A 9,646-nucleotide genomic window follows, 5' to 3' on the forward strand; every position below is an offset into this window, starting at 1 on the left:
AAATCAATGGAAAATCAACTAACCCATTACCAAAGAACAAAGACCAATGCTGGGAATATCTTTAAGACACAGGATAAGATCAACCTGAGTGAGAGATCAGTCTAAAGTCAAAGACATTATGGAAGTTATGAAAGAACAGAAATGGAGATGGGCAAGTCATGTAGCAAGAATAAGGGATAACTGATGGAGCAAGAGGCTGACTGACTGGACTCCGAGATTATAAGCCTGGGAGAAAAAGGCCAGATAGAAGGTGGAGTGATCAGATAGAAAAGTTTGCCGGCAAAACGTAGCAGAGATTGGCTCAGTCAAGGAATTCTTTGAAAAGGTTGTGGGAAGCCTTTGTTGAGCAGTGGATTTGCAATGCATGATGATGATGATATATCTATATTTATATCTATCTATCTACCTATACAGACATACCTATATGTATTGTATAATAGGTACACACACACACACACACACACACACACACACACACATACATGGAATAAATTTAGGAATTGAGAATATGAGAATTGAGAACTCGAAACAAGTACCGAGACTGAAGAACCTAAATCTGAGGGGAATTCGAGTCATGAAGGGTGGGAGGTATTAGTATGAATCAGAATGAACATCAGCTACCGTGAAATTCACACTTGGCAGGAGAGTAATTATCATCACAGTTCAAATCAAAGAACAGCAATCGTGAAACCCAAACTTGAGAGAAGATCAGATGTTGGTATGGGTCGGACCAAATACCAGAAACTGTCAGGGAATCTTGGCTACAAGTTGGTGGCAAGAGAAGGCAACTGGTGGCTGATTGTGGGGAAACATGAGATGGCTGATGGCTGATTGTGGGGCAAGATAAGGCAACTGGTGGCTGATTGTGGGGAAACCTGAGGTGGCTGATGGCTGATTGTGGGGCAAGATAAGGCAACTGGTGGCTAATTGTGGGGAAGCATGAGGTGGCTGATGGCTGATTGTGGGGCAAGATAAGGCATCTGGTGGATGATTGTGGGGCAAGATAAGGCATCTGGTGGCTGATTGTGGGGAAAGATAAGGCATCTGGTGGCTGATTGTGGGGCAAGATAAGGCATCTGGTGGATGATTGTGGGGTGCGATAATTCAACCGGTGGATGATTGTAGAGCTGAATAAAAATGTTTATTCGGAGCATCAGTGGAGTGATAGACATTGGACTGTAGATGTACAACTTCTCTGTTTGTCTGGATGTCTGTCACTGTGTCTGCCAGTTTGTCTGCCTCTGTGTGTGTGTGTGTGTGTGTGTGTGTGTGTGTGTGTATCTGTCTATCTCTCTAAATGTATAACTTTTTTCTGTTTGTCTCTCCGTCTGTCTGTCTGTCTGTCTGTGTCTGTCTCTCCGTTCTGTCTGTCTGTCTTTCTGTCTGTCTATCTGTCTGTCTGTCTGTCTGTCTGTCTCTCTCTCTCTCTCTCTCTCTCTCTCTCTCTCTATGCAGACTTGAATGAAACCACGGAAATGTCCCGCCATATTTTTCCTCTTTCACGAGAAGTAACACCCATGGGGACAACGATTAGGGGCCAAAACACCCCTGCAGAAAATTTCAATCAACATTAAATTAAAACTGACCCAACTGGAAACCAATTCCATTTCTCGAATTTGGCTGTGACACACACACACACACACACACACACACACACACACACACACACACACACATGATTGTAGTATATTAGATAGCAAGACATGTCCAAGAAAAGAGACATAATGGCTGATACAGTGATCATGGTCCTGTTAGTTCTTTGGTTTCCTACGTAAGTAATATTGTGACGCAAATGTACTTGATGAAACAGTCCCTTGTTCTCATTCGTAAATCATGATCTTGTTCAGTTAGTATTTCGTGTCATCAAACGTGCCATTAAGCTTCTACATATAGGCATGAGGGCGAGAGGGGAAAGCTGTTGAAGAGAGAGAATGGGAAGGGAGCAGAGGATATAGGTGTAGTGTTCAAGAAACTTGTAACCCGTTCCTTTTTCTGCAAATAAAAACAGTGAGAATCTTCAGCCTGACTTTTACTTACCCATCACTAAGCAAGAGTACATAGTAGGGTGGTCCTTATTACTCAGGGGGAAAATCAATTCTGGAATATTTTGTTTGCTGTTGGTGTATATTGTGAGTTTAGATGTAAACTCTTGAGACGCCAAATTTTAGCCGAACTGAATAATATTTACTGATGCCGCATCTTACCCAAAGTTTAAGCCAAATAAGCAATATTATTGTTGTGATCTATCTACCTATTGCCAGAAGCCTCAATCCCGTTTGGGGTGGCCACAAATAAATTGCCTCCAAGTCGCCCTGTCCCCCGCCATTTCACTGCCCCGCTCCCAACTCACACCTCCCTCTCTCATATACCTCTCCACCCCATCCCTCTATCTCATCCTCGGCCTCCCTCTCCCTCTTCCCCCCTCCACCTCACTCACATACACTCTCTTCGTCAGTCTTTCACCCTCCATCCTCTCCACATGGCCAAACCACCTCAGTGGGTTCTCATAACGCTTCCTATCACATCCACATCCACACCACAACCCTCCTTTATATCCTCATTCGTCAGTCTGTCTCTCCATGTGACTCCACAGGCTCCTCTTAAATAACTCATTTCCACTGCTCTCACTCTTGACTTGTGTCCTTCCAACAATGTCCAAGCTTCACTTGCATACGTTAGAGTTGGTATCATAATACTGTCATGTAGTAACTTTTTCACTTCCATGCTCACTTCCATGTTTCTTATCACTGCTTTCAAAGAACCAGCAACCTTTCTTCCCTGCTGTACCCTTTCAAGCACTTCACCCTCCAAACCTCCATCCTTACTCACCACACTACCAAAGTATTTAAACGTACTCACATTTTCCAATTCCTCACCATCCAACCTCGCTGTACATTCACTGACTTCATCTCTCTCAAAGACCATCACTTTACTCTTCCCTACATTTACTTTTAGATTCCGTTTCTTACACACTCTCCCAGATTCATCCACCAAGCCTTGCAGCTCCCCTTCGTCTTCACTCAACAACACAGTATCATTTGGAAACAACAGTACAGGGAGTTTCCAAACACTATCCTCTCTCACCAGAGGCCACTCCAACATCCACTACCCTACCTTGTACCTCTTTTATTACCCCATCCATGAACAGATTGAAGAACCGTGGAGACATGACACATCCCTGTTTAAACCCAACCTCCAGAGAGAAAAATTCACATAGTTCACCATCCACACGCACTGCAGCATTAGCACCATCGTACATACTCTTCACAGCATTCAACAACTTTCCATCTACTCCATATATTCTTAATACTTTCCACAATCCTTGTCTATCCACCCTGTCATATGCTTTCTCCAAATCCATGGAAGCCGCATACAACTTCTTTCCCTTCTCTTGAAACTTTTCCACTAAAGATCTAAGAATGAATATCTGATCTGCACAACCTCTTCCCTTCCTAAAACCTCCCTATTCTTCTCCAACTAATTCCTCTGTTCTTTCTCTAACTCTGTCAATAAGTATCCTACCATACACTTTTCCTATTATACTAAGAAGGCAAATGCCCCTATGATTACCACACACTTCTTTTTCCCCTTTTCCTTTGTACAAGGGAATAATTATACCTGACTTCCAATCCTCCGAGACTCTACCTTCCTCCCAGGCCAATCTGCACAACTTACACATCCCTTCTACTACTATCTCTCCCCCATGCTTCAGCATTTCACCACACACTCCATCAGTCCCTGGGGCTTTCCCCAATTTAATTTTCTTCATTGCTTCCACAACTTCTATCCTACTGTTGTGATAATATATAGATAGATAGATAGATAGATAAACAAATACATAGATAGATAGATAATTTGAAGAAAAAGTGCTTTAATTCAATGAAGGTTACCTTCTAGTAATAACCATAATTTTCTTTTTCCCAGGGATTTTCCTTTGGAGTTATTATTAATCACTTATTTGCTATGACTGAAGTGAAATTGTCAACGTCAGTGCTGAAAAGCAGGAGCAACACCAAGATTTCTCTTGTAGTAGTATTAGTAGTAGTATTAGTAGTAATAGTAGTAGTAGTAGTAGTTGTTGTTGTTGTTGTTCCCTATGCAGTCCGGCCGAACAGCCCAGGGTCCCTAAGAAAGGCCACGGCCGAGACCGGGCTTACCCACAGAGCCCTAATGAGTGTATGTTGTGTTGTTGGCCCAGGCGATTGTGTCCAATGCAGTCTTCCATAATGTGTTTAACAGTATGGGGTGCTGACATGCATCCTGGACAGGCATCAGTGGCGGAGTCATCTAGCCTCTTCTGATAACTCAAGAGGGCTGGATGATGCCCACACCTCAGCCTGGCTTGTTGGCCAACCAAGTGATGGACTACTTGGAAGTAGGTTGCCTTCTTGTGTAGAAGTGTTAAGCGCGACTCTTCTACCTGATGCGAACAGAGACAAGAACACTGAGGGATTCAGCATGTGTTCTGTCTGAGGAACTAGGGGAATTCTGGGGGACAGTTCGCATTCCTGCATCTGAATCACGGAGTCACATCCTCAAAATGGAATCTCTCTGTAAAGAATGGGGAGTTGGAGAAGAGTAAGAGCCGGAATACAGAGAGAGGTGAGAAGAGAAAGAACTTTCAAGAACAGATGAAAGATCTCTTTGACACTGCACACACGAGTGCCTTCGACCTCATCAAAAATCGTGAGGTTAAGGAGTTTCTTGTGGCTCAGAGGAAGAAAGGGAAGCTAGGCACTTTGCTGGGTATTGATGCCAAACTCCATCAGAAACAACGAAGAGAGAGAGAGAGAGAGAGAGAGAGAGAGAGAGAGAGAGAGAGAGAGAGAGAGAGAACAGATTGATGAGAAGATGTAGGAATGAGGAACATCATCGAGCAGTGAGAGAGGAAATAGTGGAGCTGGAGGAAAGCCCATCTAGTGAGGAAGACGAAACAGGTGACGATTATAATTGGTCCTTTATTTTTATCATTATTATTATTTTTTTTTTTTGGTGGCAGCTCCTCCTGTGAAACACCAACAAGCAAGAAAAACAGTTGTCACTTCTCCAGTTGCTGCTGGTTTAGATCGGACCAAGACTTCAGACCGTGCTGCAGTCCATCTGCGTTCTGTGAACATTTCTGCCTGTGGACGAGATCTAGCAATGTGTACTATCAACAGACAAAGTATTCACCGATATCGAATCAAGAGTCGGAGGGAATCTGCAGAATGGCTGAAGAAATCATTCCATCCAACTGTGCCACTTGTAGTGCACTGGGATGGAAAACTAATTACCGATGTGACAGGAGCAAATGTCACTGAACGCCTTCCCATTCTCGTCTCAGGTGATGGAGTTTCATAGCTTTTGAATGTACCCAGTTTTGAATCAAGGACAGGGAAGGCCAAGGCCAATGTCATCATTGAAACCTTGAATGATTGGGGTAAATCTAAACGTGTGGTAGGAATGGCATTCGACATTACTGCCAACAATACCGGATTGTGGGCAGGGGCGTGCACCCTTATTTGACAATAGCTGTACAAGGATCTCCCTGTGATTTGTCGGTATCACATTTTTGAGATCCTTGCTCAAAAGTCCTTCACCATTTGCCTTGGACCGTCGTCTGGTCCCGACATTCACATATTCAAGCAGTTCAAAGGCAAATGGAATACTACTGATACAATACGCTTTCGGACCTTGAATGACAATGAGGAAATGCCAGTGACTGATAGCGAGCAATGTGATGAACTCATAGCATTTTGTATGAAACAGCTACAAGAAAGTCAACCTCGAGATGATTATCGAGAACTGCTAGAACTGTCCATTGCTGTCTTCAGTGGTGTACCGCCCCGTGAAACACTTTTTCAGAGACCTGGTGCTTGCCATCATGGCAAATGCATTGCTAAAGTTTTAAACGGAATCAAAGTCTATCTTCTCAATCATCAGGCAAACATCAAACTGAAGCAAGGCTGAGGACAGAAGCATTTGTGTTCATCTTGAAGCAATACCTAAAATCATGGTTCATGGCAACAAAAGCAGCTCTAGCTCCAGCAAACAATCTGAGGCTTCTCCAGGAAATGTCACTTTATCCTGATAAGGACATCTCACAAGTCTGCTTGACAGCATTTGGTCTTCACTTGTGGTATTTGTCAGAGCAATTAGTTGGATTGGCCTTTTCTGATCCAACTGTTGACCCTGAAGAGAGGCGAAAAATTGTGATGGCTCTTAACGAAGAAGGAAACAAAGATTGACTAAAGAGAGCAACAGTTGAACTTGAAGCGACAACACTGAATCAGAAAACATTTTCAAGTTTTGTGACCAGTAACACCAAGAAGATCTACAAATTGCTTGGCCTTCCTCATTCATTCCTAGAATGCGATTCATCCACATGGGAGAGTCGTGGGGATAACAAGGACGCTGAGCGCATTGTCCAGGGGCTACAGGTAACAAATGACTTTGGTGAAAGAAGGGCAGCACTGATTGAAGACTTTAACCAGTGTTGACCAAGAACGAAGATCAATGGCAATTTCTTTTCCAGGTCGTTGAGCAACACAGGTAAGTGTATCCAGATGCGATGAAGGCTACAGCTGGCAGCAAATGGCAAATACAAACCATAAACCTAGGCAATATGAGTGGGAGTCGGGTTCCTATGATACCCCCCTTCCCCCCAGTGAGTGGCTAATACTCTGCAAAGAAGGGGACCTAGGTAACCCAATGGCATATTAACATTGCGTCATATTAGTATAACTTTGAACATGATGTGGCACCAGTTAAAATCATGTAATGAACATTAAGTTAGCATATACCTTTTTTTTAATCAATAGGAACAAAGTCCCGCAGCAACTGAAGCAAATCTTTCAAGTTGAAAATTAAGGACCACCCTAGTACTTAGTCTACATTTACACCCTGCCTGACACCTGCCACATGTAACGCAGATGGATAAATGTTAACTGAGTTTTTCCTGTGCAACTGTATGCAGCTCAGATCATTCTGTGGCCACGGATGCACTTTAGGAGAGACTGATAGCTTCTACGTGCCAAAGTGTAAAGGAGCTGCCAAGGCCCCTTCAGGCCAGAAGTGAGGGTGGGGGAATCTTGGCTAAAGTTTAGTGGCAAGATGGGGCAGCTGTTACCTGACCATGGTGCAGTGTACTGTTATCTGACTGTGTCACCAGTCGACCCAGGGTTCAATGCCTGACACAATACAGGTAAATGAATGTCACTTATGTAACCCTTTCTCTGCTCTTGGTACACCTTGGAGTTACGGCATGTTTTGGCTAACAACAGACGATTTTGTTCAGTTGATATATATCTTTTCTCTAGTAGAGTTAACCCCTCCAATCCAGTTAGCAATGTTCTTTAATTTACTTCTTATCACAGCCAGACGATTTTATTCTAATAGCATAGCAGCCTAGTAGTGGAGGGATTAATCAAAGCTATATCTCAGCTCTCCACTTTGTAATCCCCCTTCAGTAAAATAAAATCATCTGGAGGTTGTTGAAGCCAAGCAAACGACTCGTCACCAGACTGAAGGGGTTAACTGGATGTGTTGAGTTTACATAAGCTGGACAAAATCGCCCGTTGGTATTCAAGACTAAAGTAAGATTTTCTTCATTCCTGTGCATAACATTAATTGTGAGTTTTCCTTTTTTTAGCATTCAGTATATTCTAGGTTTCTCCAAGACATGATATAGTCGTAAATTTACCTGAGATAAAACCAAGAACAGGTAATTAATAGCCAGAGATTCAAGCCGTTGAAGCCAATTATGTTACGCTTTCTTTTGATGTTATTAGGTTACGGGCTACTTTTCTCTCACGAGGGTCTAAATACAGTGTTAATAAACCCTATAACTACTACAAATATACTGTAAGCTGAATAAAATCGTCTGGTGGTATTTCAAAAAAAGTAATATACTTTACCTAGCTGATTGAAATAACTCTGTCAATCTAATGACGGATTTAATACTTTATTCTTGGTATTTCCATGTGATGATTAAGTGTAGTGGAGAGAGTGGAATGAAATGCTTGTTTGCTTTTTAGAGATATGTAAGGACCATGGATAAGTGAAACTGTGCCTGCAGAGTGGAAAAAGGCTGTGATTGTACCCCTGTAAAAAATAAAGGTGAGCGAAGTGAGAGCAAGAATTATCGTGTCATTGTTTATTGAGTGTTTGGGAAGGTATATGGTATAATTATTAAAGAGAACGTAAGAGAGAAATCAGAAGTCCTAGTGAGTGATGAACAGGGTGGCTTTAGGAGTGGCAAAGGATGTGTGGATCAAATATTTGCAGTGAGACAGGTAGCAGAGAAGGCTTGTGAGAAGGACCATAAGGTGTTTATGGCATTCATGGATCTGGAAAGAGTATACGACAAAGTGGACAGAGAAGGATTGTGGAAAGTTTTGCGCATGTACGGTGTAGATGGTAAGCTGCAATGTGCAGTCAAGAGTTTTTATGATGGTAGTAAAGCATGTGTAATGGTTGATTGGCATCTAAGTGAATGGTTCACGATCGGTGTGGGCGTGCGACAAGGTTGTGTGATGTACCCATGGTTGTACAATATATATGTGGATGGGGTGATGAGAGAAGTAAAAACACGAGTAATGGAGAGAGGGATGGCGTTGGTAATGAATGATGGTGCATACAATATCTCAAATTTGTTGAATGCTGATGATGCAGCACTGCTTGCTAATACCGGACAAGAACTTGGTAGGCTAGTGCAGAGGCTTGCTGAAGTCTGTGAGCGTCGTGCCTTCAGAGTAAATATAGAAAAGAGTAAAGTGATGGTTATTGAGTGAGAAGGTGACTCCCAGTGTGATGTTACAGTGAATGGAGAGAGACTGGAATAGGTGAGAGAGTTCAAATACCTGGGTACAGTGATAGAAAAGAGCGGAAAATGGGCAAAGGAGGTTGAAAGTAGAATGACACAAGGAAGAAAAGTAGCTGGGGCAATGAAAGCCATGATAAGAAAGAGAGGCTTGAGTGTTGCAGTTGCACAAGGCTTACATGAAGGAGTGTTAGTGCCAGTTTTAACACATGGGTGTGAGACTATGATGTGGCATGAAAATGAGAAGTCAAGAGTAAGAGCAGTGGAGATGAGACTGCTGAGGAATGTATGTGGAGTACAGAGGGTGGATAGGATACGAAATAATGTGATTCGTGAAAGATGTGGAGTGAGGAAGTCGGTGGACAACAGAATCTAAGAAAGTGTATTGAGATGGTATGGTCATGTGGAGATAATGGATAACACTAGAGTTGTGAAAAAGACATATCTGAGCGAATTTGAAGGAGGGAGGGGGCGAGGTAGGCCAAGGAGAAGGTGGAGAGATATGGTGGATGAGTGTGAGAGGAAGAGAGGCTTGGAAGTCGGTGAGGCTATGGAACTGACAAGAGATCGAGCTGGCTGGATGAATGTTGTTAGGAGAAGTGCATGTTCAGGGATTTGGCACCCCTTTTTAAAGTGGCAGCGTCCGGACTGACTCAATCGGATACGTTTATGTGAAGCTTCTAAACGTGGTGAATGTCTTTTTGCCGCATCCGATGGAGCCAGGATTCCGGGGGCTTGAATGATGAGTGAATGGAAGTGTGGCATATTGGATTGGGCAACATTGGGCTGTCTGGACATTGCTACTCCTCACCCTGCCCTAGGTTGGGAAAGGAGGTCCGGATGATG

At 43.0% G+C, this 9,646-nt stretch overlaps 1 protein-coding gene across 1 annotated transcript in view; it reads right to left on the reverse strand.

Annotated features, from left to right (window-relative positions):
• LOC145414412 (uncharacterized) overlaps positions 1–9,646 on the reverse strand; it is a 59,497-nt gene that overhangs the window by 49,018 nt on the left and 833 nt on the right. The gene's annotated exons all lie outside the window — the stretch shown is intronic.

The sequence above is a fragment of the Coenobita brevimanus genome, chromosome 99 (genome assembly GCF_032717465.1).
Source record: "Coenobita brevimanus isolate Jiangsu-jjx chromosome 99, ASM3271746v2, whole genome shotgun sequence".
NCBI lineage: Eukaryota > Metazoa > Arthropoda > Malacostraca > Decapoda > Coenobitidae > Coenobita > Coenobita brevimanus.